General features: G+C 56.4%; 1 protein-coding gene across 2 annotated transcripts in view; it reads right to left on the reverse strand.

Annotated features, from left to right (window-relative positions):
- Positions 1-147, reverse strand: part of TMSB15B (thymosin beta 15B) — a 3084-nt gene extending 2937 nt beyond the window's left edge. Inside the window, exon 1 of one of the 2 annotated variants that reach the window (XM_006026527.3) lies at positions 16-147. The gene's annotated coding sequence lies outside the window, so the exon portion shown is untranslated. Of the gene's footprint in view, positions 1-9 lie in introns of both variants that reach the window. The other variant, XM_014521249.2, reaches the window with a different exon arrangement.
- Positions 148-7221: the final 7074 nt, after the last annotated feature.

Consider the following 7221-nt stretch of genomic DNA (forward strand, 5'->3'; position numbering starts at 1 on the left):
CGCCCCCCCCTGGGGGCGGAGCGGCAAGACGACAAGCAGCAGCAGCCAGCGCAGGTAGATCTAAGCGGCGGCTTGTGGGGCGGCGGCTTATATACCGCGGTCGCCCGTTCCGCGCGCGCCCATTGGTTGCCGGCCCCTCAGCCGGCCCTGCTGCATGCCGGGACACGTAGTTCGCCCCCCACACCGTCCCCAGCGGCAGCAGCCGGCCCAGGAACTACCACGCCCAGCGCACCCCGCGCCGCCCGCCCCCCGGCGGGAGCCCCATCCCCCCACGCCTTACGCGGGGCGGGGCCGCAGCGCGTGCGGCTGTCTGTCGGTCGGTCTGTCTGTCTGTGTCGGCGCGGGGGCTGCTGTCAGGCGCGGGTTGCACAGTAGCGCCTCGCGAGCCGGCGCGTCACGGACAGACATGCGGACGCGGCTGAAAAGATAGATACGGGCGTTTAGACGCACATACAGACAGGCGCACGGGCAGACACACAGCAAGCCAGACAATCACACGGCTGGAGCAGACAGACAGGCACGGACCCAGCCAGGCAGACCAAAGTGGCCCAGTCAGTGTAGACACCCCCGGGCACCCAGAGACACAAAGCCACAGACTAATGGACAGACAGATGGACATGGGCATGCACTAACAGACACGGATGCTCACAAAGGATCCAGGAGCCGCCTCCCCTCCGTGTCCTGCAGACAAAGGAGAAAATCCAGCCCCGGGGAAGGAGCTGGTGGAAGGGCCCAGGGCAGTGCGTCTCAAGCTGGCTCCGCAGCACCTGGATGGCCTGAGATCCTGTCAAGGTGCTGCGGAGCACCGCACCGGCACTGCTGGACGCGCTAACACGATTCACCAGATGATCCCAGAGGTGTGCAACAGGAACCCAGAGTGTCAAAATCAGCCAGCCCTGCTGTGGGCTGCCTGAACTCTTTGCAACAGAACTGCTCTGTTGTCTGCCTGTAGTCGAAAAACAAGTGGAAGCTCAAAGTTGTCATTTTCCCAGGGGGCCTCGAATCTGAAACAGTTGAGAGCCACTGGACTAGGGCGTCAGAATGGCCTTTGCCCTGGCAGCACTGTCCTGTACAACAGCACTGCTGTAGCCTCAGCTCAGACATGGCTCCTGTCAAACTGCACCAGCCTTTTTGCAGCTTGGAGCCCTCACATGTGAGGAGCTGTGCTGGGGCACCACTGTGGCTGGACAGATCTGTTTTGAGTGGCCTTCCCCTGTGAGGCTGACCCAGGGTCACAGCACAACTGCAACCATCTCCGTCTCCTGGCTGCTAACCCTTGGAGGCACGTGGCCTCATCAGCCTGTTTGCCAGCTGGAATTCTTAGATGAACCAAGCATTGTCCCATTTGGAAGAAAGAGGCTGTTTTGGCAGAAGGATGCAGACAAGCCTGGCAATGGAGAGGGGGATGTTGCTGGGGTTTTGCAAGGCAGAAGTGCGGAGGGTGAAAGCCAAGAGGAGCTAAGTAAGGGGTATGTCTCCCAGAAAGATGACAAAGACTTTTCTTATTCTCGTTCTCAGAGTACCATCTAGTGGCTGAATCCCTTGTGCAACGAGACAAAGAAAACAGGCTTAAGTCATCCCGTGGCATAAAGAATGTGGTTCCTGTCTGGAAGGGGAACTGCAAAAGAAATCCTTCTTTTTAGGGGGGGCTATAACTAGCTATCAAGTCCAAGGCTGAAGTGGTAGCATGCTGACCTAAAGCTGTTCCACCTCTCCCAGAATTCAAGCCTTGCTTTGGACCCACACTGAAGACCACTCCCAAGTCAACCCTCCCATAAATGGATGCCTGGATAAAGTCAAACAGCCAGAGGCAGTATTAGGCATATCATTTCTGTGCATGCCTTTAGAGATAAACTGGCATAGGTTAACCACACTACCCTGACAGGCTGCTATGCTGGGGCAGACATTTGACTGTTTTTGATCGACTGGCAGTGCTGCTGCTTTCTGCACACGATAGGATGGCAGTAATATTTTGGAGACAACTCCTGAGCTAGGAGTGGATGTAGCTGCTTTTTATCACTCTGTAGGTCTGAGGCCCCTGTGATCTAACCAGCCTGAACAGCAGGCCTCACCTTTTTTTTCTTTATTCCAACCTAAAGCACTCATCTAGCTCTGACAACATACACAATAATCCACTCTCATCATTTAGTTACCAGGAAGGTATTTATAGACAGTACTCCTGTGAATCTAGCCAAGGCTGTCCCTGGCGGGGGGCCAGTCGGGACAACCTCCCTGGGCCCTGGGACTCCACGCTGCTGCCGGCTTCACATCCATGCACCCCCTGAGAGCACTGGTGCACCCCGGACCGGCCGTGCCCCCCGCTTAGGCGATGGGCAAGCGGGAGCGCCAGTGCCCCTCCTTGAGTTTTGCTGCAGGGGGACCCCCCTGGTCAGCGGGATTGGCCACGGGGAGATCCCCCCCCCAGTTGGCGAGCTTGGCCATGCCTCCCCCCCCGGTTGGCAAGATTGGCGGCAGGGGGAATACCCCCCAGGTCAACGCTGACTGGTTGCTGGGGTGGGGCTCGTGCCCCTCCTGACTAAGGTGGCACCAGTCGCCTATGGTCTCTGGATAATTTTGTTTTCTAGACTGTCAGTGTTCCTCCTCTCTCAGCCTTCAGTCTGTGTACTGTAATTATTGCCCTTATCTTTTATTATATTGAGGTACTGTTTACACTCTGGGGCCCAGAATTGCAGGATATATTCCAGGTGCAGTCACCCCACAGGCTGCTGAGAATGAAACTGTTGCCTCCTTAATTTTGCCAACCGTGGGCAGCTGAAAACATCACTGGCTTTACTGAGCTCATGTTTCACTGCAACACTTACAGGGCTAGAACAACTCTTGGAAGATTATGCTGCCAAACAGGAGCAATGGCTTGGGAGAGAAGAGTGGTCTAAAAATCAGTCTAAAAATGATCACAGGTCTGATTATCAGAGTTGCTGAGTACCTACAGCTTCCCTTGAGTGTTGTCTAACATCTCAGTGTTTTTCTAACTCAGGGGTGTCCAACCTTTTTGAACGTGGGGCCGGATCACGAACTTTTTATCACCCAGTGGGCTGGCGAGCTATATTCAAAGACATCACAGGAAGTGGTATCACATCAGGAAGTGATGTCATGTGACCTTTGACACCAATGAAGTTGCAGGAAGTGACAATGAAATGGATCTGGAAATGTGGTTTAAAATCCAAAATAAAAACAGTACCCGACCTGGACCCCATGAGGCAGCAGGCATCCTGCCACCAGTCAAACAAGACCTTGGGAAGAAATTTCCAACAGTTTCTTGCCAATGGGAGGAGGTAGAAATTAAAGAGAAAACCTCTTCCGCTTTTCTTTTTGTCTGTGTTAACTGACAAGGCACAGAACAGAGCCTGAAAACGTCGCTGTATTTCCAGTACCAGCCCTCTGTTCACAGAGGTTAGAACAGTGAGGGAGCGGAACAGACTGCCTAGGGAAGTTGTGGACTCTCCATCATAGGAGGTGTTCAAAAAGATGTTGGACAGCACTGGTCAGGCATGATCTAGGCCAGCATTTCTCAAAACATGGGTCACGACCCAAAAGTAGGTCTCAAGAATATATGAAAGGGTCACGAGCAAACTTTAAAAATGGGTTCTCCTTTAAAGGAGAAAAACGTATAACTGGCTTTTCTCTTGTGGGCTGGCAGAGTTTCCGCCGCAAGGGGCTACTTGGGGCTCCCCCATGCCCCACACACTGAGGCACTGGGGTCTGGAGGTAGGAGCAGTGAGGGACACTGGGTCGGGACTGACCATCTATATTTACAAATGGGTCCTGGTACAAGAAAGGTTGAGAATCACTGATCTAGACCGGGGTGGGCAGTTATTTGAGGCAGAGTGGAGCAATTCAGGGCACAACCCTTGTCCTGAGTCTCCCTCCCCTGTGAAAGACAGGGACCCGCCCCATGCACACAGGTGCCGGGAGCCCACAGTCACCAGCCCGGCCCTGGGGGAGGCGCTGTCTTCCCGCCCCTACCCCGACCCTAGCCCTGGCCCTGGCCTGGCCTAGCCCTACCTGCAACACCCTGGCCGGGCAGGAGGCGGCAGAGGCAGATGACAAGGGCAAGCCTGGCCGCCGTGCCGCCTCCATGGGTCTGCGTCACCACGCCACACTGAGCTGGAGGGAGCCAGAGCCGTGGCCGGGCAGCACCTCAGGGCGCAGCGAGCTCAGGCTCTGCCCAAGCCCAGCGCTGCCCTGCGCGGCGCGGCCAATGCCGACAGTATGGCGGGAGGAGGCACCTGCCCATGCTGCTCTGCTTCTACCAGCGACCTGGGGCTGGGCGGCCAAGCCGGGCTGTCTCTCGCCTGTGGGCGGGGAGTGGCGAGTTGCTCAGGCCAGGAAGCAGTGGCTTCCCCACGTGGTGCTGGGTTTGCACTCCTCTTCCCACATGCACTGCGTCGGCAACGTCAAGCTGATGCTGTGCGTGTGGGAACCTTGTCTCTTCCCCAGCCCTTCAGCAGACATTAGGAAGCTGCTGAGGGGCTAGGGGAGGGACAAGGGACGGGAATGAAAGTAAACCGTGTTTACTTTCGTTTCCCGTCGCAGCACTGCAGGCCACAGAAAATGCCTTGGCAGGCTGCATGGCGGCCCGCGGGCCGTATGTTGGACAAGCCTGTTCTAACTGGTAGGACACTCTCTCCGCACTGAGAAAAGAATCTGGCAGGATGAACTTGTCTGCTGCACAATGCCAGCCTTAGTGGTGGGCTATGTGTGTGTCTGCCCTGGGCACCGTGATCGGAGAGTGCCATACACACATGCATGCACATGCATATGCACACGTGCACACATGTGAGCTGCCTGTGCTCACAGCAGTGCTTTCCACCCACCCTACCCCGCTCTATCCTTGCCCCAGGCAGGAAGAACAGTGCTCAGCCCAACCCATCTCTTGCTTCCAGCTGCTGCTCAGGAGCTGGGCTGGACACATGCAGGTGGCAGCAGCAGTGCCTGCCTACCCACCTGCCTGGCATCTCTGCTGAACTGTGCCCTGCACCCCTGTGATTCTAGGACTTTTGTCTGAATTCTCAACTGGCTGGGACGCCAGGATGGCCTATGAAAAATGGGACTGTCCCAGCCAAATCAGGATGTATGGTCACCCTACCCCTGGTTGCTCTCAAGCACAGAAATCTCCTCCTAGAACAGGGGTGGGCAAAATGTGGCCCGTGGGCCAGATGCGGCCCATGGGGCCCCTAAAAAATTTAGAAAATTAATATTTATCTGCCCCTGGCTGCCTGTCATGTGGCCCTCAATGGCTTGCCAAAACTCAGTAAGCAGCCCTCCGCCCGAAATAATTGCCCACCCCTGTCCTAGAACATGCCAGGGACCTGGTATCAACATATCCTGATGTCACTGCAGTTTTGACTTAAAAGGAGGAGGAGCTAAGTAGAATTATCATAAACTCCATGCTTTAGTGGCTTGCTTTTTTTCTCTGCTGCTCACTTGATCTGAAGGCACTTAACAGGGACCTGGTGAATATAGGCCGAACCCAACCCTTTACTTTGTGAAGAGAGGCAGTGACACTGGCTCTGGAGGCTTCTACTTGGAGAATCTGCTTTGACTCCAGTTTCTTTTTTTGGTGACTTCTCCTTTTCAGTGTAGGCTGCTTGGGAAATACAGACTGCTGTGCAAAAATAACAGTATTTTTGCATCCGTGGGAGTGTACTGGGTGTTGTGACAGATGCTTCACCATCCTGTCTGATAGCAGGGAGGGATTTAGTTTTCCAGGACTGAATTCCTGCCAGCGCCTTCCTGAGAGATTTTGTTCCTTAAAACACACTATCATTGTGCAAGTGAGGAGCATGGCAAACCCCTAATTTATGCAGAAGGGGCACTAGAAGGCAAGATGCTCTGAGGGACAATCTCTAACAAATATCTGGGGAAGAGGATGCTGTGGCCACTAGGACCATTTGAGGAGGAGTGTTAAGTGGAGTAAAACTGGGTGTGAAGTCCAGGCCTTAAAACCCTCCTTGACTTCAATGGGGCCAGATTTCACCGAAGGAGTCTAAGCCACTGCTTCCTAGGGAGGTCAGCCTGAGACACCTCCACCTGCCTCACTGCTTACCTCAAAGCAGGCTGCTTCCCACAGCTCCTCTGGCTGCTGAACTGTGTTGCTGAGCTCTGCAACCTTAGCCTATACCCTCTTGGCTAAAGGGATAGCTCTTCTCCATCCTTCAGCAACAAGGCTAACTGGAGGCCATGCACACAAAATCCCAGGGCAGGTTTGGGCTCCTAACACTTGGTTCAGGTGGATGCTTAACAAGTAATGGAGACATCTCAAGAGACGTAAGCTGGCCTACAGAACACAACTCAGGGGCGGGCAACTATTTTGGGTGGAGGGCCACTTACCCAGCTTTGGCAGGCTGTTGAGGGCCGCATGGGTAGCTCCACCGCTTAACAGGTGCCCTGCCCACTGGTCACCACCTTGGGACCAATGTCCCAATATCTTGGGACCAATGTCCCAGGGCCAGCACCGATGGGGCCCAAAGTGGGGCACAGGCTGGGAGGGGTCTGTGAAGCCAGGCTGGGCTGCACCAGCAGAGAGAGGGGGGAGCTAACCTGGCTCCATAGAGGCCCTGCCGGCTGGGACCCTGCACTCCTGCCACCATGCTCTGGGCCCTGCCGGCACTGACACCAGTGCTTCCGCTGGCTCCCGCACCTGCTCACTCCCAGTGCCCTCCGACCCCACAGTACAGGCAGGGGGCAGAGCACAGCCTCAACCCCCTGCTGCTGCCCACCTGGAGCTTGCATGCTGGGCAGCCCAGAGGTGGCAATGGCAAACACTGCCCGGTGCGGCAAGCGGGGGGGGCTGCAGCTGCTGTCACCATGCGCAGCCCCAACAGGCGAGCCCAGAGCCAGCGTGGGGCCCAGGCTGGCAGTGGGGCTGGGTTACAAGGTGGTGCTGAGCGCCAGGGGGAAGGGGGAGGGGAGCGGCCCCTCACCCACCCCGTGGCTGGTGCCCCATACTGCAGCTGCTCGTAGCCTGCACGGGGCTGTCTGGAGCAGGCACAGGCAGCTCGTGGGCTGTGAGCGGCTGCAGCACTGGGCGCTGGCCACTGGGCAGGGGAGGCCACTTTTCCCCCCTGCGCTCAGCTTTTCCCCAGGTCACTTTTCCCTGAGCTCCTTCCCTGCTCAGGGTCCTCCCCTGCCCTTTCCCCTTACCTGCGGTTCCAGCAGCACCGGGCAGCCTGGGGCTTCTGACTGGGGGGGGGGGGGGGG

This window comes from Alligator sinensis, unplaced genomic scaffold (assembly GCF_000455745.1).
Source record: "Alligator sinensis unplaced genomic scaffold, ASM45574v1 scaffold387_1, whole genome shotgun sequence".
Taxonomy (NCBI): domain Eukaryota; kingdom Metazoa; phylum Chordata; order Crocodylia; family Alligatoridae; genus Alligator; species Alligator sinensis.